The sequence below is a fragment of the Cebus imitator genome, unplaced genomic scaffold (genome assembly GCF_001604975.1).
Source record: "Cebus imitator isolate Cc_AM_T3 unplaced genomic scaffold, Cebus_imitator-1.0 Scaffold96, whole genome shotgun sequence".
In the NCBI taxonomy this organism is placed as follows: domain Eukaryota; kingdom Metazoa; phylum Chordata; class Mammalia; order Primates; family Cebidae; genus Cebus; species Cebus imitator.
This window is the reverse complement of record NW_016107411.1, coordinates 5,312,140-5,338,945: the sequence shown is the minus strand read 5'-3', so window position 1 is coordinate 5,338,945 and position 26,806 is coordinate 5,312,140.

Below are 26,806 nucleotides of genomic sequence, written 5' to 3'. Positions count from 1 at the left end.
AATATACCTGAAAATAATAAGAACTATTTGTGACAAACCCATAGCCAATATCATACTCCTGACCTTCTGATCCACCGGACTTGGCCTCCCAAAGTGCTGGGATTAAAGGTGTGAGCCACTGCGCCCGGCCTCTGGCTTTGTTCTTTTTGCTCAGGATTACTTTGGATATTTAGGCTACTTTTTGCTTCCATATACATTTTAGAATTATTTTTCTAATTATGTAAAAAATTATGTTGGTAATTTGATAGAAATTATGTCAAATCTGTGGATTACTTTGAGCAATGTGGTAATTTTAATGATATTGACTCTTTCAATTCATGAGCATAGAATATTTTTTCCATTTCTTTGTGTCATCTACAGTATCTTTTATTGGTATATTGCAGTTCTCCTTGTAGAGATCTTTTACCTCCTTGCTTAAATGTATTCCAAGGTATCATTTGTGTGTGTGTCACTATTGTAAATGGAATTGTGTTCTTGATTTGCTTCTCAACTTGAACATTATTCGTACATTGAAATGCTACTGATTTCTGTATGTTGATATTGTATCCTGAAACTTAACTTACGTTGTGTATTAGATCTATGAATATTTTGAAGGAATCTTTAGGATTTTCTAGGTATAAAATAATATTATCAGCAAACAGAGACAATTTGACTTCCTCTTTTCCAATCTGGATACTTTTTAAAATTTATCTTGCCTGATAGCCCTGGCTAGAACTTCTAGTACCTGCCACCACACCCAGCTAATTTTTGTATTTTTTTTTTTAGTAGAGATATAGTTTCACCATATTGTCCAGGTTGAGGTAGGGAAATCACTTGAACCCAGGAGACAGAGGTTGCAGTGAGCAGAGATTGCGCCATTGCACTCCAAAAAAAAAAAAAAAAAGAACAAAGCTAGAGTGATCACATTACCTAACTTTAAACTATACTACAAGGTTCAACTAACCAACACAGCATAGTACTGGAACAAAAATAGACATATAGATCAGGGGAACAGAATAGAGAACCTGGAAATAAAGACATATATCTACAAGTAACTGATCTTCAACAAAGTTGACAAAAATAAACAATGGGAAATATTCAATAAATATTAATAGCACTGGGAAATTTGGCTAGCCATATGAAGAAGAGTAAAACAGGACCTCTATCTCTCACCGTATACAAAAGTTAACTCAATATGAATTAAAGATTTAAATCCAAGACTTGAAACTACAAATCCTAGAAGACAACTTAAGAAAAACACTCCTGGACATTGTCCTAGGGAAAGAATTTATAATTAAGACTTTAAAAGCAAATGCAACAAAAACAAAAATAGATAAACGGGACTTAATTAAACTAAAAAGCCTCTGCATAACAAAAGAAATAATAAACAGACAATCCCCAAAATTGGAAAAATACTTGGAAATTATGCATCCAAGAAAGTACTAATATCTCGAGACTGTAAAAGGAACTCAAACAACTCAACCAACAAAAAAACAAGTAATTCCATTAAAAAGGAGGCAAAAGACATTTATTTAAGAAAGACATTTAAGAAGCCAACAAGTATATGAAAAAATGTTCAACATCACTAATCATCAGAGAAAGGCAAATTAGAAGTACAATGTGTTACCTTTTTATACTGGTTCGTATAGATATTATTAAAAAGTCAAAAAACAGATATAGGCAAGGATAAAGAGAAAAGGGAACTCATACACTATTGGTGGCAATGTAAATTAGCACAACCTATAGAATAGTATGCACAGTGAATAGTATGGAGAATAGAGTGAACTAAAAGTAGAATTACCATTCATCCCAAGAATACCTACTACTGAGCATCTACCCTCCCAAAAAAGAAATCATTATATGAAAAAGACACTTGCACTTGTTCGTTTTTTGCAGTACTATTCACAATAGCAAAATCTTGGAATACCTAGGTGTTCATCAGTGATGGACTGGATAAAGAAAATGTGGTATATATACACCATGGAATACCATGCAGTCATAAAGAAGAATGAAATTACATCTTCTGCAGCAACTTGTGTGGAGCTGAAGACCACTGAGTGAAATAACTCAGAAACAGAAAATCAAATACCACAGGTGCCACTGGAGTATGGAAAAAAAACTCCTGCATCTAGCTCACTGTCTTTTGAAAAAGTCACTCAGTTTTGTACTTGAAATCCAGGGCCCTGGTGGTGTAGGCACAGGAGGAAATCTCCTCATCTGTGGGTTGCAAAAACAATGGGAAAAGTGTAGTATCTGGGCTGGACAGCACAATCCCTCATGGCTTCCCTTGGCTAGGGGAGGGAGGTCCCTGACCCCTTGCACTTCCTGGGCAAGGTGACACCCTACCCTGCTTTTACTCACCCTTCATGGGCTCCACCGACTGTCTAACCAGTCTCAATGAAATGAACTGGGTACCTCAGCTGGAAATGCAGAAATCACCTGCCTTCTGTGTTGGTCTTGCTGGGAGCTGCAGACTGGAGCTGTTCTTATTTGGCCATCTAGCCAGATTCCCCAAACACATTCAACATTGATTTAGATGCTGGAGATATAAATAGTGTAGACGTGAGTTTAATTCTGGTGAATAGAAGGCTCAATGCAACAATTTTCAGAAACATTCAAAGCAACAAAATAATAAAAATTAAAGAATAAACAGGATTAAAACCATTCATATAAAGATTTGTATATATGAGAATTGTACACAGTTCTATGCTAACAGACAAATGTTAATTTCAATAGAAAATTTTTCTAAGTATTATTTATAAGTAATATATTTGAGAAAGACTAGAAGACCTAAACAGACCAGGGCACATAGAAGAATCATAAAAAGTTATCAAGGATTTATGTTCAATACATTTAGTGATCTAGGGCCAGGGTTTTGTCCAGATGATTTCTTTCAAACTTTTTAAAGAGTACAGATAATAATGTAAAAAACATAATATACTTTCTGTGTTCTTTATTACAGAGATACTGGGAGTTAGGGTAGGAGTGGTAGTGATGCTATCTACTGTAGAATTTAGGAACATCTAAAAATATCTATTCTAGTTTGAAAAACTAACATAATCTATTACCAAAATGCAAATACTGTTGCAATCAAAAGAAAGTCAGTGATCACACTCACTTGTGAATATACACATGTAAATTCAGATCCTCTAAAAAAAAAAATGCTAACAAGTCTACATGGAGATACATACATAACCTCACAACAAATTATATCCAGAAATGTCGATGTTTTCATTTTAGAACATATTTTACTTTAAGATATATTATCATTGAAAAATTAACAGCATCATATAATCTCAAGTATTACTGAACACCCATTCAATTAAATTCAGAAGCAAATTAAATATTTAGAAAATGATATAGATTAATATTTTCCAAACATCATAAAGATTATTATAGTATTCACAGTGATCTGAATATTTGCCTTTTCCTCAGCCCATTTTGTGATTACCTGCTCCGCTGAACATTGTCTGGCACTGCAAATTCTGGTCTGTGATCCATCAGTATGAATGTTCTAGAGCATGAGAGTGAGCCCATAGCCACAGCAATGATAGGGCAATAGAGCTGCCATCCAGGGCCCAGAACTCTTGGACACCACCTAAGTGGAAGGTCAGGAGATCAAGTTCATGTGAAACTTACAGGAAAATGGCGTTTTGAAAGAAAACATGGAAGAATAAAAAGTAAGAGGAAGAGAAAGTAGATGGAAAAAGAAGAAAAAGAGAAAGTGTGAGGTTAGAGCAGAAGTAAAGAAAATGGTGGGTACCAGTGGAATAGGAAAGAAGCAGACAAAGAAAAAGAAAAGGATGAACTTACTAATATTTGTATTTTGAATATAAAATAAACTTGCTCAAGAACAAATAGCTAGTAAACATGGAACTGTGATTTGAACATGCATCCCAAATTCTGGACTCCTGATTCTGATGACTACCTTCTTTTCACTGAACTATGCTGCCTCTTCCCTTTGCCTCTGAACTCCCACGATCCTTAAAAGCTTGGAGCACCATACTTTAAATGGTTTTCATCACAATTTTTTACTCCAACTTGACCTGAAGATCAGCGAATGTGTTTCCCCATCCTGGGCTTACAGAATATTGTATTTGGTTTCTTTGTTTACTTTACTTTCTATTCATCATTTTTGTTGAAATTCAAAATATCAAATTGAACACATTGACAGGTTTCACCCTGTCAAAAAATTCTTAAACCCGCATTTTGATTTCTGTCTACTTCACAGTTTCTTTGAGTTTTATACCATTAGCAATTTTTAGAATTTCTTCCTGGTTATTGATAAAATCACTGAATAGGACTGAATCAAGAAAAGAATTAAAAATCTTCCTTCAAATTGTCCTCAAGTGCTAAATCAGAACTGAGTAGTGTATTTTATTAAGTTACTAATCCATCGAATTATGCAACTAATCCAACAGCATTACTCTTTATTTTCTGCAAGTAAAATAAAGTATCCCCACCAAATATCTTATTGAAATATAGCCTTATTATATGGATTATATTTGATTTATCCTTCCTTTTAGAACATAATTCCAAGTTACTTACTATGGCCAAACTGAGAATATACTGCAAACCTCATATGATCTTACAGGTGGATTATTTTACTATCTTCCCTACATGTCAACAGAAAATGTTTTCACTGATCCATTTTTTAAATCATCTAATGTGATATTAACATAAGCTTAGTTAATTCACAGCATTGGCTCAGCCATCTGTTTTGTTTACAGTGTGTTGGTAATTTTAGGAATTCCACAGATTGTTTATGCACTCGCATACCTACCTATCATTTTCTTAAAGAACATGAGCCAAGACTGGGAGGAAGAAGAGCTAGATTTTATTCCTTATTCTGCCAGCAACTACCTTCATGATGGTGTTACGTAATTACTAATTCAGGTTATTTTATTCATATATTGTGTTAAAAGAATTTACTATATTAGCATTTCCCAAAATCTTCATAAAATTTACCTTCATGGTTTAATAGATATTGCTAGAAATATAATACCTGTGGTAAAATACCTTGGAACAGTGCCAATAAATTTATTTATTTTTGGATTATCATAGCAGAGCCTTAAAATTAAAACAAAATTATCTTTCCAACAAAGAGCTATGATAGTGTTTCCAAAACCTGTTAAGACACGGAACACTTCTGTATAGTTTGCTTTGTTGGCTAGTGTTCTCTAGAGCATATGCTAGCAAATATAGAAATATGCTTGGAGATCTAACATCATTTCTGCTCCATAGGATTCTATTATTACCATATATTCTGCACCTACTCAAGCAGAATACAAATCTAAAGTTTTCATGATAAAGGCAAAGCCAAAGAAACTGAATGAAAAGGGATGATGTCAATAGATTCCAATAAGGCTAAAATTGAAATTTTGAGGTCCTTACTTGTGAACGGGTTCTGAGTGTATTCATGACAAAAGTCCATCCCATCAAATAAAAATAAACTTAATGAATGTCATCAAAAAGTTGTTATGATATATTCTTGTTATTGATTTTGTTGTTGTAGGGTTAACAACAACTTCTGGATAGGAAAGTAATATAAAGTAAGCTTTATGTAGAATAGATATAAAAGTATAAGAATGTAAAAAATAGTAGATAGAAACATAAGGTTAAAAAGGAAGAAAGCTTTTAAAACCACGCATTGTATCAAAAGACACAAAATTTTATTAGGCAGGAGGCAGAAGTTAAACAGATCTGTCATGCATCATAAGAATGTAAGGTAATGCCTGTGTTAAATTGCTTCATTTAGCCATTCCACAATGTACACATATATAAAAGCATCATGTTGCATACCATAAACATACAACTTCTTCTAAATCAAAAAAGAAAATTATCTCAAAATAAAAAAATAAGAAAGCAGATAACATATAATATTTTAGTTAAATATTCTGACAGATGGCATTGGCCTGGTTGAACAGAATGGTAACATAACAAAGTTGTTAAATATTTTAATTTTTCTGTAGATTTATCACTTTCCTCTTAAGTTGCTATTGAATATAGGAGTGTTAAAAGAAGAAAAGAGTTGGAAGGTACTTAAGGTGAACACGATTTCTTGAAAGCCATAATGTATTTGTTAAACCGTAAAATATATTTGCCCTAAAGTATTAGTCTAAGAAAGCTCTTGTATCTGTCGTCTCTGTGCACATTTGGCCTCAGGAAAGTATGAACCTCACTGTTCTTCATTGCATAATGTTGGAAATAAACACCAAATCCCTTCAAGGTATTGTTTACATAACTTTGTATTCCTCAGGATTCCTATTTTCGTACTTTTCCAGAGTAAGTGCTCAATAAATATTTGTTGTTGAAACTGCACTAGAAATGATGGTAGGTGCTAGACATACAAAGATGAATGGTACTTAGTTTCTTCTCTGAAGGCATTGGTGTTCTTATAATAAACAGTAGGAATTTTTAGTACAGAAAATGCTATGGAATAGTTATACACAGCTCAAGGGATATACACAAGCACAGCACCTGTCCCAGACAAGGATAGATCTCCAGCTGACCTCTCAAGGATGAACAGCGGTAAAGGCTCATAAACAATATCCCCAATAGAAACCACAGTGTGCAATGAGCAAGAAACAAGAGAGGGCAAGCCTGAGAGAAGACATCAAAATGAGTGGAGCATGAATGCTTGAAGAGTAAAAATCAAATCCTCGCCATCCATACAGCTCTCTAGCTTCCATTTGTACTGCCATTCTCTGTGCTCTACTCACACTGTTTTTTGTTCCTCAGATGCCCTATCCTCCATCTTGCTTAAACTAGAGCATATGTTTTTCTCCCTGGTTGAAGTTTTTTTTCTCATTTTGTATTTAAAATCGATACTCAACCTTGAAATCTTAAATATCACCTCCTTGGAGAGGAAGGCCTTTTCAAACCCCTAGAATATGTTATATATATCCTCTATCTTTCCTCCCTAGCATTCATCACTTTTGTTTTATATATTTATATGTGTAATTTTAAAATTAATGTCTCCATCCCGTGCTAGACCATATGTTCCCTGAAACAGTAGACTCTGTTTTATTTAACATTTACCCCTGTAACCTACCAAACTACTTTTTGTATAGAAAGTACTCTATAAACATTTGCTAATTGAATGCATAAGTGATGAAGGCAGAGAGAGATTAGAGAAATTAGCAAGATTACAGAGAGGTCAGACATCAAATGCAATGCTCAGATTTTATGCTTTATTCTTTATTTCAACCTTATTCTGAAATCCCTAGGGAGGAACTGAAATTTAAATAGGGAAGTTCACTTTGTAAAGATTTCTCTGATCGCATGTTAAAAATTAAAGTGGGATATGACTGTAGGTAAAGAGTTGAATTAAAGGTTACCACATTAACTTACACATCAATTTTTGGTGACCTGAGCAAGGAATTAGCTGCTGAGATGGATGGAAGTGTGAAGTTTGAAACATATTAAAGACATCAGAAAAGTGGGACTTAGTAACTGCTTGGAGGTGGGAGTGAAGAAGGAGAAGAATGTGTCAGTTGATTCTTAGATTTCTAGTTTGGATAAATGTGTGGCTAGTGTTGCTGGTTACTAAGACAATGAAATGTGAGTGGGACTAATTTTTATTATTTAAAATGTTTTATCATAAGAGATTTCCATAAGGGATTCCCACTGCATATGTAGATTGAATCCGAGATGCTGAGAGCAAAAAGGACAACTAGGTAATGAGCTTTTTAAAAGATTGTGGTAAAATACACATAACCTAGATTTTACCATCTTAATCAACCATCAGCACCATCCATCTCCAGAATGTTTTAATCTTTATAAACAAAACCTCTATGCCTGTTAAATAATAACTGCCCATTTCTCTTTGCTCCTCAGCCTCCAGCAACCATTATTTTACGTCTCTGTCTATGAATTTGACTACTCTAGGTAACTCATATAATTGGAATCATACAATGTTTGTTCTTTTGAGGTGGGCTTAATTTTACATAACATAATGTCCTCAAGGTTTATTCATATTATAGAATGTTTAAAATTTTCTTTTCTTTTTAAGGCTGAATAACATTCCATTTTATTTACACTTTGTTTATCCATTCATATGTTGATGAAGGCTTGGGTTACTTCTAATTTTGGGCTTTTGTGAATAATTCTGCTATGAATATGGTTTTATCTGTTTTCAATTAATTTGAGTATATATATCCAGAAGTAGAATTGCTGGATCATGTGGTAATTCTATTTTTAATGTTTTGAGAAACTTCCATAGTGTTTTTCATAGTGGTTGTACCATTTTATACTTCCATTAACAATGCATGAAGGTTTCAGTTTTTCCACATTTTTGCCAGTACTTGGTATTTTCTGGGTGTTATGATGGTAGCCATCCTACCTTCAGTACAGCGTATGACTTGGTGACATAAACTTTTGATGGTAGGCACAGGGTCTCATTGATATGAAGTTGTAGTCCCAATATGATGGCTCAGCGTAGGAGATGCTTGGTACATATTTGTTTAATAAAGAGCCATAAACAGAGATAATTTAGCTCATCATACCCCACAGTTTAGGAAGGCTTAGACCACATTCCTAACAAGCAGTCTTTCAGAATTTACTTAATTCTAATGAAAGAATGCTCATAAGCATTCAAAACAATTCTAATGTTGGATATTTGTTATTATTATTGAATTGTGTTAGGAGCTAAATCCATTTCTGAGTTGCGCTTCTTCAAGAACTGCAAAGAACATATATAATCCCATTTTTATACTGAAGTTTTTCCAATATTTAAAGATAACTGTTTTTTTCCTCTCACAACACCAAATCTTTTTCTTTACGATTTTTAGTTTAACTGTTGAACTATTTCAACAGTTCCTCATACACCATGGTTTCTTGACTCAGTAGTTTCATCTATCACTTGATTGACACACTGACCTTTATTTGATCAACTCTTTCCATGGAAAACTTAAGAAAACATTAAAATTCAAGGTGAGTCATTTGCCTTGAAATGTTGATAAATGTGGATATATAGAGTTTGAAAGCAAACTGAAAAATGAGCTTCAGGAAAAGACACATTTCAAGGGTATTATTCCTGACTTTTCTCGTCATCATCCTAGTTCTCACACAGGATCCACATGTTTGTGTCTTCGTTTACCAGACCCCCCTCATCGATTCTCTGCCATACATCTGCGTCTTCAGAGTTGGAGTCTAGTGTCTTCCATTCATCAGTTGATAATATCCCTTCATCATTTGTTTCTAGGTTGCCTCTAGGATGGAATTTTAATCTAAACCATGATTTTCAGATTTGTTTTAGTGACTCAGTATGAAAAGTTCACATAAGCTTCATACTGAGAAGCAATGACAGGGTATGCACAAAATTATGGTGAAATGTAGACGTTTCTACCCATGGCAATAGTATATCCCAATAAAATTTGTTGTAGAAATTTTTTCAAATATAATCTCTTTAAGTGAAGAAATTCTAATTAAAATTAAAGTAAGTTAAGAAATAATAAAAGTGTATTATACCTTTTTTTAAAGTATCCCTCATATTTAAAGTTTTATTATTGCTTCTGGTTTAGTGTCAATAGTTTTTCTAATAGTTATGTTTTTGCTTTTTAAAATGTGATGAAGAGAATATTTAATAAATAAATTAGAAGATATTATTCTCCCAGTTAAAAAAAAATTGAGAATATTCTACACCTGTAGTCAATTGTCACATTATGTTTTCAAATAATGGGAATCTACTCAATATTAAAATTCTGCTCTAAGAGAATGCAACCTTGTTGAACACTTGGAATTGTTAGAGTTTATTCAATATAGCAAGAAAATAGATAGCTGGAGATAGATATGCAGATGGCATACTTTGTGTCTGACTCGGTCATGTCCTGCAGCTACAAAAATGAATAAAGTTCTGTCTTGTGTTTAAGGAGGCTGTAACCTTGTGGCATTTTAGAAGTAATTTGCACAGCCCATTACTCTAAGTAAGGTTTGAATAGAACTTTATAACAGAAGATTGGGGTTGCTCAAAGAGTCTAAGCAAACACCAGTCCTTAATGAGGAGAGAAATGTTGAGCATTACTTTGAAAAATGAGTGAAAGGCAGTAAAACAAAGAATGTGGGCAAAGACTGAACATAAGCAAATGAGGTAAAGGAGTTCCATAGCACTAGAACATACAACTCAATAACAGATTTGGTCAGAATTGAAACAATGAAAAACAGGAAGAAATTAGTAGGTCATGGAGAATCTTGAATGAGGCCATGGAACTTGTACTTTAGCCTATGGCTACTGTTGCTTCCATAGTCCCAGTGAGAAGTGATGAGCATCTACACCTGGAATGGAGTAGGAACAGATAATGGACATATTTAAAAGATAAAATGAATAACTGATTGATTTTGGTTAGTCAAGTACTTTTCTTTACATGTATTATCTCATTTGATCCTCATTACTTCCCTATGTTGTAAGACCTCTTATTGTTCCATTTTACAGATAAGATAACTGAGGCACTGGCAGGTCTTAATGCTATGGCATGAATAGGATTGAAACTCAGGTGGCTGAAATCCAGGGATATTTTTTCCATTTATATATGCTGTCTGGAAGAGGAAGGTGGTAATAACACAAAGTATTATATTTTTATTGTGAGCAAAATGTAGATGGTATCTGAAAATGTACAAATTTCTCACTTAAATTTTATTTCTTATTTATTTACTTTTGTACATGAATAAGTTCTTCAGTGGTGATTTCTGAGATTTTGATGCATCCATCACCCAAGCAGTGTACACTATACCCAGTGTGTAGTCTTTTATCCCTCACCCCCTCCCACCCTTTCTCCTAAGTCCCCAAAGTCCATTGTATCTTTCTTATGCCTTTGCATCCTCATAGTTTAGCTCTCACTTATGAGTGAGAACATATGATGTTTGGTTTTTCCATTCCTGAGTTACTTCCCTTAGAAGAATGGTCTTCAGTTCTATCCAGGTTCCTGCAAATGCCATTATTTTGCTCCTTTTTATGACTAAGTAGTATTCCATGGTGTGTATATACATATATCACATTTTCTCTATACACTAGTCAATTGATGGGCATTTGCGCTGGTTCCATATTTTTGCAATTGTGAATTGTGTTGCTGTAAACATGCATGTTCAAATCTCTTTTTCATATAACAACTTATTTTTCTCTGGGTAGATACCCAGGAGTGGGACTGCTGGATAAAATGATAAATCTACTTTTAGTTCTTTAAGGAATCTCCACACTGTTTTCCATAATGGTTGTACTAGTTTACATTCCCACCAACAGTGTAAAAGCCTCACTGAAATTTTAGAGGAAAATATGTATTAGTTTTCTGTTGTTACTATAGCAAATTAACCACACATTTATTGTCTTAAACCAACACTTATTAAACCATCTTACACTTGTTGAGATCAGAAATCTTAAATGGGCCTTACCAGGATAAAGTCAAGGTGTCATCAGGGCTGCATTCCTTCTGGAAGCTCTAAAGTTCTATTTACTTGTCTTTTCTAGCTTCTAGAGGCAATCAACATTCATTGGCATGAACTACTTCCATCTTCAGAACCAGCAATGGCTAGTCGATTCTCAAATCATATCACTTTGACATTGAATTCTGTGACCCTTTTCCACTTGTGAAGACTCTTAAAATTACATCGAATCCCCCTGAACTATCCTGTATGATCTCCCTATTTTAAGGTCAGCTGATTAGCAACCTTAATTCTATCCACTACCTTAATTTCCCCATGCCATGTAATACAAAAATATTCCCAAATTCTTTGAATTAGGACATGAACATTGTTGTAAGATTTTATTTTGCCTACCACAGATGTTGTAACTAATTGGCAGTAATTGCCAAGCCAACAAAAATTATGTTCAGTTCTTATTAACAAAAATATATTAACTACAAAATGTCTACATACCTTCAAGTAGGAGAATACATTGGAACATTTACAGAAAATGCTGTCCAGGAAACACAACCACTTCAAAAATTGTCTTGAATAGCTCCCCTGAAATAGCTCCAGAAATAGCTGAATTATCAGAAACTGCCTCATTAAGGACTATTCTCCTTACCTTTATCTCTTTTGTGAGGGGAAATTTTTCAAGAGTATTGCTTGGATGTTATTGTCCAAGTCGCCTGAAAAAAAAAAAAAGCTGCTTCTCATAAGATCCAACACTCCATTTATTTTTAAATAAATTTACATTATAGCTCAGTCATGACAGCTACAGTGAATTTGCCTCCTAATCCAGCCTGACATAGAAACTTCTTTGCATGGTCATATTCTGCCTTCTTATTTGCTTTCTATTTATTATTGATTAATATACTCAGTGTATTATGCAGCATTTTGATTTCATACTGTTCTTTCACAGTATTCAAGTAAGAGAATTTATGCAGTTACAAATTTAAGAGACTGAGTTTAATGATTTTGAGGAAATGCAAAAGGATGCTGAGTAGTGAGGGAACAAATCCGTCTTTATAAACAGTCAATAATTCACATGGAAAAAGCAAAGGCTTTGAAATATGTAAGGATAGAAAGTGAATCTATCTCAACTTCACCAAATAGTTGACAGCATGACTCTAAGATCTGAGAGTGTGTTAACAAGAGGGGCATGAGGCTAAAACTCTAGGATGAGCACATCAGAATCACAGTGGCGTTACTGTGGGGTTCATTTCACTGTTACCGTCAAGGAGCTAACATTTATACCAGGACTGTAATGGTACTGAAGAGGTAGATACAGATGAGATAACCACATGAAATGCAGGATCTAAATAGATAACCACATGAAAAGCAGGATCTAAATACACAACCAAGTAAAACAAATATGTGATAATGTACCTGCAAAATTGAATATAAAATATTAAGCAGAAGAATTGACCATATGCACATTCATATAAAAGACTGATGATATCCCTGTTCTTTTTATCTTAAAGAGCAGGTCTTTATGGAAAAAACTTATACAATAATATCTACCTCTCAAAGTCCATTACTGAGATTTGCTTTAAATAGCAGATGTATTTTTTTCTATAATAAACTTTCTCTCAAGTTGAAAGAAAAGCATTATATAATATCGATTTTAAGCTTGAATTCATCTTCAATAGTTCAGTAATAATTGATCATCTGTGTATATGTGGCTATAATTCCCAAGATCCAAAATAAATAATTGCCTATTGGATTTTAATAACCTGCAGGATTCTTCTAAATTTCCCATGAAGGAATCTAACTGGCTAAGGTTATCTATTAGATTTATTTTTTTCTTAAATAAAATACTAACTTCAATGCCTAGAATCTCTACTCTCAAAAAGTTTGTCATCAACATTTTAATAAGAAAAATAATTTGAGTTTATGAATTGTTTTCAGACAGTTTTGATGCTTCAGTTCTGTCATCCATTTATCTTTTTTCAATGTGTAAGCCAGGGATGGCAGGTTGTCTGTGAAATTCTTCAGTGTGTTGCACAGTAAGTTTTTTTGTGTGTATTAATGGTGAAATCATCCCAGTGATTAAACTTTGATCTTTGGTATAGACTCATCTTTTTTTTTTTCTGTAGTTTGAATGCATCCTTCAGATTTTACATGTTGGATACTTAATCTCATGACATTTGGAGGTGGGGTTCTTAGGAGGTAATAGAAATTAGATAAGGTCATCAGGATGGGACCACTCAAATGGGACTGGTGGCTCTGTAAGAAGAAGAGAGATTGTAGTTGGTATGCTAGTTCCTTCTTGTCATGTGATACCTTCTGCTGTGTTACAATGTGGCAGGAAGACCCTCACCAGATGCCACAGCCATGTTTTTGGACTCCCCAGACTTCAGAAGAGTACAAAATGAATTTGTTTTCTTTATAAATTACCCAATCTTAGACATTCAGTTATAGTAACAGAAAATTGACTTCTTATATACTTTATTGGCATCTTATTAAACTATAGTGAGCTTCTTTACCCATCTGTAAGGAAAAGGTAGAAGATGAGGGGTTCTGAGCCAGGTTTGTACCTCAGGGCTGCCATCTCCCATTTGTAGTTCAAGCAGTATTTTCCTGTGAGCATGTTTAAAAATGAAGCTGAGTGTTGGGTAATGAGGGTGAGATAACAACAGTTAGGATGATTGTAAATATTAAAGGATTAAAGGAATGCCAAATTTCTCTGTAAAATAAACAAACACAACCTGCATACTGTTTTGCTATCATTTATTTATTAAGAGCGTTTGTTTGTTTTTTTTTTTTTTTTAGTGACAAATGGGTGTGGATATCAAGTAATTAATAGGCATTTTGACAAGTGAAGTGTTTTGTAGCATGAAAACTATGAACCTAGAAAGAATTTATAGCTGCTCTTTTCCTCACATGTTTCGTAAAGTATTTAATATTGATTTTTGTATAATGCTTTGTGGATATATTCTGCCTTTTGAGCTGTATCGTTGTTTTGGTGTCTTTTCTGAACCAGATGACATATGAGAATATATTTATGAACTTAGCATCTAAATTTGGGGAACATAGCACTGTAAAGGACCAAACATAAAGGCTCACTTTCTTCAGAACTAAAGAAACATTTTGAATTCAATGCACTATAAAATTTCTAATTTTTAAAGTTAATTATTCTATTCAGAATTAAGATTTTGTATACAATATAAGGTAGGAGCATTCAGAGCTTTTGAAATGTTTTCTTAATCTGTCTTGTATTTCTTTTTTCTCTGTTTTTTTTTTTGAAACAGAGTCTCTCTCTGTTGCAGACTGGAGTACAGTGATGTAATCTCAGCTCACTGCAACCTCTGCATCCCAAGTTCAAGTGATTCCTATGCCTCAGCCTCCAGAGTAGCTGGGATTACAGGCATGTGCTATCATGCCCAGCTAATTTTTGTATTATTTAGTACAGATAGGGTTTCACGATGTTGGTCATGCAGGTCTTAATTTCCTGGCCTCAAGTGATCTGCCTGCCTCAGGTTCCCAAAGTGCTGGGATTACAGATGTGAGCCACCTGTTCCTGGCCTCTCTTGTATTTCAGTAACTTATTCTTCTATAATGTACAGGTCACTTTTTTGTCATGTACATCTCTTAAGACAAATATCTGGGCTGTTATAATTCTAGCAAAGTAATGTGGGAGTTATTTTTGATTATTATTTCTTCTTTCTTGGTATCCATGTAAAAAATATTACAAAGGTAAGCTTCATCATAAAAACTGGGATGAAAATTCACCAGATTTTAACATTTTATAAACCAAGTAAATGGAAATATTTGCTAAATTTAAAAAAAGTTTACTTTGCTTAGCAATGTTCATAATCTGCTTTTCTTCAATAATGTACAGTCTCATTGATGGAGCTTCTCTTGCATATTTTCCTATGTTTTTCTAGTTTGTCTTCTTTATCTAGAAATTTAGAAAACCCAAATGTGTATGCTAAAAGCCTAGTTAAATAACTATTTCAATTTAACTATTTAACAATTAAATAGATGTTTAAATTTGAAATTTGATCTCTTATTATTGGTGCATAATAAAATTTCTACAAATGACTAATTTCAGAACTTAGAATGTGCTATAATACCAAGTGAGACGGCCATCATGCATGCATTCATTTAATCAATATTTTTGTGTGTCTGTTACATGCTACAGGTAGATATAATCTACGCTTTCATGGAACTGAGAGCTAGAGGAATAGAAGATTTTACACACACACACACAGATATGCACAATGCATAAACACACATATATATACACATATATATGTACACCAATATGTATATGTACAGAAATTCACATGGACCAGTATTTATACATTGAGGAAACAGTAGTAAAGCAGGAAATATGATAGAGAATAATCATGGGGGTAGGGAGATACAGAGACAGAGAGTTAGGAAATATCTATCTGAGAAGGCCATGCTGAGTTTGAGATAAAAAGATCAGAAGCCACCCAGTCATTCCAGAGGTAGAAGATTCCAAGATGGAAATACAATGGGTGAAGCTTCCAAGACAGAGAAATTCTTAGCAGAAAGATGGTGGTTGAATGATGTATAATGAGTAAAAGAGAGATTAAAAGAAATTAATATGGAGAAGAAAGACGGGACCCCAATTAGAAATTAAAATCTAATTCTATGAAAATCGGAGACAAAAAAGAGGGTATACTAGACTGTTCTCACACTGCTATAAAGAACTACTTGAGACTGAATAATTTGAAAGGAAAAGAGATTTAATCGACTCACAGTTCTGCAGGCTTAACAGGAAGCATGACTGGAGACATTGGGAAAATTGCAATCATGATGGAAGGTAAAGGGGAAGCAAACACATCTTACCATGCCAGAGCAGGTGAGTGAGAGAGCAGAGGGGGAGGTGCTGCACACTTTCAAACAACCAGATATCATGAGAACTCACTCACTATTATGAGAACAGCAAGGGGTAAGTCTGCCCCCATGATTCAGTCACCTCCCATCAGCCTGTTCCCAGAACATGTGGGGACTGCAATTTGAGATGAGATTTGAGTATGGGCACAGAGCCAAACCATAACATTCTACCTGTAGCCCCTCCAAAGTCTGTCATTCTCACAGTTCAAAATACAATCATGCCTTCCCAACTGCCCCCCAAAGTCTTAAGTCATTATAGCATTAACCCAGAAGTCCAAGTCCAAAGTCTCATCTAAGATGAAAAAGTAAGTCCCTTCCACCTATGAGCTTGTAAAATCAAAAGCAAATTAGTTACTTCCAAGATACAATGGGGGTACAGGCATTGGGTTAATGCTCCCATTATAAATGGGAGAAATTGGCCAAAATGAAGAGACTATAGGCCCCATGTAAGTCCAAAATCCAGCAAGGAAGTCAAATCTAAAATAATTTCATTGTTTCATGTCTCACATCCAGGGCATGCTGGTGCAAGGGTTGGGCTCCCAAAGCCTTGGGCAGCTTAGCCCCCTATGGCTCTGCAGGATACAGCCCACATGGCTGTTTTCATAGGCTGGTGTTGAATACTAGAGGCTTTTTCAGGTGCATGTGGCAAGCTGTGAGTTGATCTAACATTCTTCGGTCTGGAGGATGAAGACCCTCTTCAGAGCTCCACTAGATAGTGACCAGTAGAGACTGTGTGGGGGCTCCTACCCCATCTTTTCCCTCCGTGCTGCCCTAGTAGAGGTTATCCATGAAGCCTCTGCCCCTGCAGTGGACTTCTGTGTAGATATCCAAGCACTTTGAAACATCCTCTGAAATCTAGGAAGAGGTTCCCAAAGCTCAACTCTTGTCTTCTGTGAACCCACAGGCCCAACACCACATGGAAGCTGCCAAGACTTACGGCTTGCTCCCTCTGAAGCCATGGCCCAAACTGTACTTGGCCCCTTTTAGTTATGACTAGAGGTGCAGCAGCTGGGATGCAGGGCACTATGTTCCAAGACTGCACAGAGCAGCAAGGACCTGGGCCTAGGCCATGAAACCATTTATCCTTCCTAGGCCTCCAGGCCTGTGATGAGGTTGAGGCTGCTGCAAAGATCTCTGAAATGCCCTGGGAACATTTTCCTTCATTGTTTTGTATTAACATTTGTCTCCTCTTTACTTGGGCAAACTTTTGCAGCCAGCTTGACTTTCTCTTTAGAAAAGGGTTTTTCTTTTCTACCACATTGTCAGTCTTCAAATTTTCTAAACTTTCATGCTTTCCTTCCCTTATATATATAAGTTTCAATTTCAGACCATTTCTTTGTTCACACATATGGGAGTATGCTTTTAGGAACAGATAGGTTACTTCTTGAACGCTTTGCTGCTTAGAAATCTCTATCCAACAGATACTCTAAAACACCTCTCTGAAGTTCAAGATTGCACAGATATCTAGGGCTGAGACAGTATGCCAACAGTCTCTTTGGCAAAGCATAGCAAGAGTGATTTTCACTCCTTTTCGCAACAAGTTCCTCATCTCCATCTGAAACCACCTCAGCCTGAATTTCATTGTATCACTATCAACATTTTGGTCAAAACCATTCAACAAGTCTCTAGGGAGTTCCAAATTTTTCCACATCTTCCTTTCTTTTTCTGAATCCTCCAAACTGTTCCAATCTCTGGCTGAAAACCAGTTCTAAAGTCACTTCCATATTTTCAGGTATCTTTATAGCACTACCCCACTCCTGGTACCAATTTTCTTTATTAATCTGTTCTCATACTGCTATAATCAACTACCTGAGACTAGGTAATTTATAAATAAAAGAAGTTTAATTTGCTCACAGTTCTGCAGGCTTATCAGGAAGCATGACTAGGAGGCCTTGGGAAACTAACAATTATGGCAGAAGACAAAGGGGAAGAAAGCACATCTTGCCATGCAGAAGAGGAGAGAGAGAGAGGAAAGGGGGAAGTGCCACACATTTTTAAACAACCAGATCTCATAAGAACTCAGCCACTATCGCAAGAATAGCAAGGGAGAAGTCTACCTCCATGATTCAATCACTTCCCACAGGCCCCTCCCCCGACACATGGGATTACAATTTCAGATAAGATTTGTGTGGGGACATAGAGACAAATCATGTAAGAGTAGAAGTACATAGTTTTATCCACCAAATGTGCTCACCAATACATTGTATAACACTTTATCTCTTTATTCTTCAAAATAACCTTTTGGGAAACATGTTATTTCTCTAAATTTATAGATGAGAAAAATGAGATTTACATTTGTACAGTTAGCAAATGAAAATGTCAAGTTTTAGACCTGCATGTGCTTGCCTGCAAATGCATAATTTAGTTTGACTGTAGCTCACTGCCTATCAGTGAATATAAATATTGAGCTGGGACGTAAAACGTAACCCTGTTATCACCACTATCTCAAAGCATTGGGGTAGTATTTTGTTTTGATTATGACTATTTATGGTATTTCATTATATTTCATTATAAATATGTGTGTGCATCTCACTAGCTTATGAGCTTACTGAATTCACAGATTCCCGCTTATTCATTTCTACATTCCTCACAACTAGATTCGGTTCTTGAAACATTTGGAAATCAACAAATATTAATTGAATGAATGGATAGATTAACCAATGAATAAATGAAAAGTATGATGTGTTCTAGGTAATTAGCATGATGCTAATTAACAAAAGTTTCTCATAATGTCATTTTCTTTAAAGGATTAAATGCTCTTTGAGGACCTTATTTAAAGTAACTTGATACCATGCTATTACGCTCCTGTGTCTTTCTGCCAGTTACAAAGGCAGATTATCATATGAAATATTGCTTCTTAAAGATTAGTGTATGTAAAAAGCAAATTATTTAGCATTCTTAAGTTATTTTTCTCTGTTTGGTTTTGCCCTAATTTTGTAAAACTCCCTTTCCAATACTTTAACTTAATATTGAAAACTTTCCATCATAATTTTAAATAGTTAGAGTACAACCTCTGAAATATTGTAAATCTAAGCATTTCAGGAAAATCTGTTTAATGATTATTTGTTCTATAATAAATGGAATATAAATATCATGCTGATTTGATATGCAATATTATGTACTTAAAGGGATATATGAAAAAAATATTCAATAGCTGGAGAATTAATACCATTCCATTTTCTCTTTTAAATCATATTTTTATTCTATTTTTACCAGATAATTTAATCCTAATTTATATATCTTATGATCAACAGTCTTAATGATTATGTTATAGTTATAAATATAAGCTATATATTTAACATATATTAAATATATAAAGTATATAATTATTAAGCATATAAGTTAAAATTAGTTTTTAAAACAGCCTCTGACCATAAAGTTCTATGTCTTACTTTTTCTTCCAGCCTGGGTCATGATTAGGATTATTAGTATATATTTTACCACAAGATTGCAAGCATATTTCAAGCTTTGATAATAATTTAGCATACAATAAAATTTTAATGGAAATTAATTTATTAATGAATGGTCCTTTCTCTGAGCTAGATTTATCTCCAAGGAAGAATATTACTTGTGATCATAATGAGACAGGCTTTAACACCAATCTATTTCTATTTAAAAAAATTAATCACGGAGAAACTTTTTTCACATAATTAGATGGGATTTGAAGAAAATTTTATAATAACAATATAACATGAATTCTTTTTGAGTTATATGCCAAAAATTTCAGTAATCCCCATCATCAAAGATTATGTTTAATGATCTGTAAGTTGACAACTCAATTGAGTTCTCTTTTAATTACATTGAAAGAAAATAATTAGAAACCAATGACTTGCAGAAAGTTTTATTTTCTTGTCATTGTTGACATTGAAGTTCTCAGCATCAACATCAATGTTTTAAATTCTCTTTTTGTATTTGGCACTGTGGAAGATTTCATATGCTAGAGACTATGTACAATTGTCAGATTCACAATGGGTGAGGTAAAGCTTTTCTTTTGTGAAGTAGAAGAAGCCACAGTATAATAAGGCATGTGATCAACAACAACAGAACAGGAGAACTTAAGTGCATTCTCAGGCAGGTCAGTTTTATAAATGACACTTGTGTGAATTGGGAAATTGACTCTCTAAGAACTTTCTGAGCCCCCACATTTCTTTGGAAAATATGTATACACCCCTAGAGATATATATATACCATGTTTGTAAAGCTGATATCCGAGGACAGTTACTAAAAAATTAAGGTTTTGCCTCACTCCTGTAATCCCAGAACTTTGGGAGGCTGAGTCCTGGGAGAATCACTTGAGCCCTGGAGTTTGAGACCAGCCTGGGCAACTCGGGGAGACCCCATCTTTACATAAAACTTAAAATTTAGGTGTGATGGTGCTTTCCTGTGGTCCCAGCTACCCAGGAGGCTGAGATGAGAGAATCTTTTAAGCCAATGGGGTTGACTGCAGTGAGCACTGGTCATGCCATTGCATTCCAGCCTGGTTGACAAAGGAAGACTCTGTCTCAAAAAAAAAAAAAAAAAAAAAAAAAAAAAAAAAAAAAAAAAAAAAAAAAAAAAAAAAAAAAAAAAAAAAAAAAAAAAAACAAAACCAAAATTACTTCCCTGAAAAAAAAAAAAAAAACTGAAACTTAACTTTGGAGATTGTAATTGCATAGATCTATATTGGAACCAGGAGTATTCTCTTATTTTTCTTAAACAAATTCACTCTAGATGATTATGAGGAATGTTATCCATAAGCTGCTTTGTGGAAAACAGTTGAATAAAGAAAGGAAATGTTTACATAATAATAATAGATAAAAGTAACTGATTGCTTACTTGGTCCCAAGGACTATTATGTTGAAAGTATCTATTCAAGAAATCCTTATAACACTCTATAATGTGGGTATTACTATTATTTCCATTTTACTTTTGGGGAAATTGAGTTACTGAGGAGTTTAATCACTTGTGTAAGATCATACAGAACAGAGAAATCAGGGAACATGAGAAAGCATGATTGGAGGAGAGTTAAGTCTTGGCTAGTCTGAAATTTCAGGCTGACAAGTAAAGATATTGTTGAGAAGGCTATGGAAATCTATAGAAGGATTTAATAAAAGTAAATCATATGCTCAAACTGGTCTGAATGCAATTGGGAAATGGTTGGATTGGGTTAATAAGACTTCTTAACTTTAATGTGCCAACAAATCATATGGAGATCTTGTTAAGACAGAAATTGTAATTCTGTAGGTCTTGGGTAGGGCCTAAAATTTTGTATTTCTAACAAGTTCTCAGGTTAATTCTGATATTGCTGGTCCATGGGTCATAGTTTAAGTGGCAAGGGACCAGGACTGTGTGGTTCAATATGGCAACCACTAACCACATGTGGTTTTTAAATTTAAAATAATTAAAATTAAATAAAATCAAAACTTTGGTGTTTAGATACAGGAGCCACATATCAAGGGCACAATAGCTACAACATAGATATACAGAATATTTCCACCATTGGAGAAAGTAAGAGTGGACAGTATTGAGTTAGAAGAATATTAAAATAGTTTAAGGAGGAAAAACATTGAAGCATGGGTCAAAGGCAATAGCAATGGGAACAAATATTGATAGAAGATATACAGACTCAAGACTGTTGTTTATGGGAGAGAAGAAGGAGGCAATTCTGACTCCCAGGTTTTTGACTACACAGGAAAAATGGGAAACAGCATATATGGAGCAAGTTAGAAGCTGATGAAATCTATCTGAAATTTATTGAGTATCAGTGCCCGCAAAACATTCAGGTTTACATGTACATTGGAGTCCACTATTTTGGTATACATTTAGGAGACAGAGTAATTTGGGCTTAAAAGATATTAATTTGAACATCATCATTTAATTAACATAGGATTCATGGACTTACTAAGAAGCCATTATGATAAAATCTTTGGGTCTTCTTTTTGTGCCAGGGTAGTGGAGGGCAGGAAGTGAACACATTACAAAATTTTTTTTATTGAGATAAGGTACACATAAGATATAATTAACCATTGTACAGTGTTAAGTTCAGTGGCATTTAGTGAATTTGCCATGTTTTACAATCACCACCTCTCTCTAATTTCAACAAGAACACCTTATACCTGTCAAGTAATCACTCCCAATTCCCCTTCTTCATAGCCCCTGGTGACCACTATACTGTTTTCTATCATTGGATTTGCTTACTTTACATATTTCATATAAGTGAAATCTTACAGCATTTCACTTTCATTGAACATGTTTTTGAAGTTCATCCGAGTTATAGCGTGTATCAATAATTCATTCTCTTTTTTTCTTTATTTCTTCTAAAAAAAAAAAAAAGAGAGAGATACATGTACATAACATGCAGGTTTGTTATGTAAGTATACATGTGTCATGGTGGTTTGCTGTACCTATTTATCCATCTTCTAAGTTCCCACTACTCACCCTCAACCCATTAATAGGCCATAGTGTGTGTTGTTCCCATTTCTGTGACCATGTGGTTCCATGTTCAGCTCCCACTTACGAATTAGACTATGTGGTGTTTGTTTTTCTGTTCCTGTATTAGTTGGCTGAGGATGATGCCTACCAGCTTCATCCATGTCCCTGCAAAGGACACGATCTCATTCCTTTTTATGGGGCTGCACAGTATTCCATTGTGTATATATTCCATGTTTTCTTTCTCCAGTCTATCATGGATGGGAATTAGGTTGGTTCCATATTTTTGCTCTTGTATATAGTGCTGCAGTAAACATACATGTACATGTGTCTTTATAGTATTCCTCTGGGTGTATACACAGTAATAGGATTGCTGTGTCAAATGGTATTTCTGGTTCTAGATCCTTGAGGAATCGCCACATTGTTTTCCACAATAGTTGAACTAATTTACATTCCCACCAACAGTGTGAAAACATTCCTATTTCTCCACAGCCTTGCCAGCAACTATCATTTCCTGACTTTTTAATAATCACCATTCTAACTGGTATGAGATGGTATCTCATCATGGTTTTGATTTGCATTTCTCTGATGATCAATGATGTTGAGCTTTTATTCATGTGTTTGTTGATTGAGTAAATGTCTTCTTTTGAGAAGTGTTTATTCATATCCTTTACCCACTTTTTGATGGGTTGTTTGTTTTATTTTTGTAAATATGTTTAAGTTCCTTGTAAATTATGGATATTAGATCTTTGTCAGATGGGTAGATTACAAAATTTTTTTCCCATTCAGTAGGTTTTCTAATTTATTCTGATGCTAGTTTCTTTTGCTGTGTAGAAACTCTTTAATTAGATTCCACTTGTCAATTTTGGCTTTTGTTACAATTGCATTTGGCTTTTTTTCATGAAATGTGTCCATGCCTATGTCCTATATGGTATTGCCTAAGTTTTCTTCTAGGGTTTTTATGGTTTGGGGGTTTACATTTAGGCCTTTAATCCATCTTGCATTAATTTTTGTATAAAGTGTAAGGAAGGGGTCCAGTTTCAGTTTTCAGCATATGGCCTGTCAGTTTTCCCAACATCATTTACTGAATAGGAGATCCTTTCCCCATTGCTTATTTTCATCAGGTTTGTTGAAGATCAGATGGTTGTAGATGTGTGGTGTTACTTCTGAGGTTTCTTTTCTGCTCCATTTATTTATATGTCTGTTTTGGTACTGGTATCATGCTGTTTTGGTTACTGTACCCTTGTAGTATATTTTGAAGTCAGGTTGCATGATGCCTCTAGCTTTGTTCTTTTTGCTTAGGATTGTCTTAGCTATATGAGGTTTTCTTTGATTTCTTATGAAATTTTAAGGTTTTTTCTAATTCTGGGAAGAATGTCAATGGTAGTTTGATGGGAATAGCATTGAATCTATAAATTACTTTGGCAATATGACCACTTTCACAATATTGATTCTTCCTGTCCATGAGAATGGAATGTTTTCCCGTTTGTTTGTATTATCTCTTACTTCCTTGAGCAGTGGTTTGTAGTGCTAGTTGAAGAGGTCCTTCACATCCTTTGTTAGCTATATTCCTGGATATTTTATTCTCTTTGTAGCCATTGTGATTGGGAGTTAATTTACTATTTGGCTCTCTGCTTGCCTACTGTTGGCGTAGAATGCTTGTGATTTTTGCACATTTATTTTGTATCCTGAAACTTTTCTAAAGTTGTTTATCAGTTCAAGATTTGGGGCTGAGATGATGGGGTTTTCTGAATATAAAATCATTGTCATCTGTAAACAGAGACAACTTGACTTTCTTTCTTCCTGTTTAAATATCTTTTATTTCTTTCTCTTGCCTGATTGCCTTGGCCAGAACTTCCATATTTTATTAAATAGGAGTGGTTAGAGAAGGCATCTTTGCCTTGTACTGGCTTTCAATGGGAATGCTTCCAGATTTTGCCCATTCAATGTGATATTGGCTGTGGGTTTGTCATAAATATCCCTTATTATTTTGAGATATGTTCTATACCTACTTTATTGAGAGTTTTTTTTATAAAGGAATGTTAAATTTTATCAAGGCCTTTCTGCATCTATTGAGATAATCATGTGGTTTTTGTCTTTGGTTTTGTTTATGTGATGGATTACGTTTATTGATTTGTTGAACCAACCTTGCACCCCAGGGATGAAGCTGATTTGATCATGATAAATAAGTTTTTTATGTGCTGTTGGATTCAGTTTGCCAGTATTTTATTGAGGATTTTTGCATGATATTCATCAGGCAATATCAGCCTGAAGTTTTCTTCTTTTGTTGTGTCTCTTCCCACTTTTGGTATCAGAAAGTTACTGGCCTCATAAAATGAGTTAGTGAAAGGTTCCTCCTTTTCAATTCTTTGGAATAGTTTAAGAAGGAATGGTACCAGCTCTTCTTTGTATTTCTGGTAGAATTTGGCTGTGAATCCATATGATTCTGGGCTTTTTTTTTTTTTTTTGGTTGTTAGGCTATTAATTACTGTCTCAATTTCAGAACTTGTTATTGGTCTATTCAGGGATTCAACTTCTTCCTGGTTTAATCTTGGTAGGGTGTAGGCATCCAGGAATTTATCCATGTCTTCTAGATTTTCTAGTTTATTTGCATAGAGTTGTTTATAGCATTCTCTGATGGTAGTTTGTATCTGTGGCGTCGGTAGTGATATGCCCTTTATTAATTTTTATTGTGTTTATTTGATTCTTCTGTCTTTCTTCTTTATTTGTCTAGCTGTTTTGTTAATTTTTTCAAAAAAAGAGCTACTTAATTTGTTGAGTTTTTTTGGAAGTTTTTTGTGTCTCAATCTCCTTCAATTCTTCTCTGATCTTAGTTATTTCTTGTCTTCTGCTAGCTTTTGGATTTGTTTGCTGTAGCCTTTTTAGCTATTTTAATTGTGGTGTTAGGATGTAGATTTTAGATCTTTCCAGCTTTCTGATGTGGGCACTTAGTGCTGTTAAATTCCCTCTTAACACTGCTTTAGCTGTGTCCCAGAGATTCTGGTATATTGTCTCTTTGTTCTCAATGGTTTCAAAGAACTTCTTGATTTCTACCTTAATTTCATTGTTTAACGAGAAGTCATTCAAAACCAGGTTGTTCAATTCCCATGAAATTGTGTGGTTTTGAGTGACTCTGTTAATCCTGAGTTCTAATTTGATTGTAATGTGATCTGAAACTGTTACAATTTCAATTCTTTTGCGTTTGCTGAGAAGTGTTTTACTTCCAATTGTGTGGTTAATTTTAGAATAAGTGCCATGTGGCACTGAGAAGAACGTATATTCTGTTGATCTGGGATAGGGAGTTCTGTAGACATCTACTAGGCCCACTTGATTCAGAGCTGAGTTTAAGTTCTGAATATCGTTGTTAATTTTCTGTCTCATTGATATGACTAATATTGATGATGGGGTGTTAACATCTCCCACTATTATTGTATGGGAGTGTAAGTCTCTTTGTAAGCCTCTAAGAACTTGTTTTATGAATGTGGGTGCTCCTGTTTTGACTGCGTATATTTGCAGAATAGTTAGCTCTTCTTGTTGAATTTTTCCCTTTACCATTATGTAATGCCCTTCTTCTTCTATTTTTTTTTTTTAATCTTTGTTGTCTTAAAATCTGTTTTGTCAGAGACTAGGATGGCAAGCCCTCCTTTTTTTTATTATTTCCTTTTCATTTGTTTGGTAAATTTTCCTCCATTTCTTTATTTTGAGCCTATGTTTGTCTTTGCACATGAAGTGGGTCTCCTGAATACAGAACACCGGTGGGTATTGACTCTTTATGCTGTTTCTAGGCTGTGTCTTTTAATGGGCCATTTAGCCCATTTACATTTAAGGTTAGTATTGTGGTGTGTTTTGGCAGTAGCTGGTACCAATTTTTCCTATCTATATTTAGTGCTTCTTTTGGGAGGTTTTGCAGGGCAGATTTGGTTGTAACAAAATCCCTTAGCATTTGCTTGTCTAGAAAGGACTTTATTTCTTTCCCATTTATGAAGCTTAGTTTGGATGAATATGAAATTCTGGGTTGAAAATTCTTTTCTTTAAGAATCTTGAATATTAGCCCCCAATCTCTTCTGGCTTGTAGAGTTTCTGCTGAGAGGTATGCTGTAGTCTGATGGGCTTCACTTTGTAGGTGACCTTGCCTTTCTCTCTGGCTGCCCTT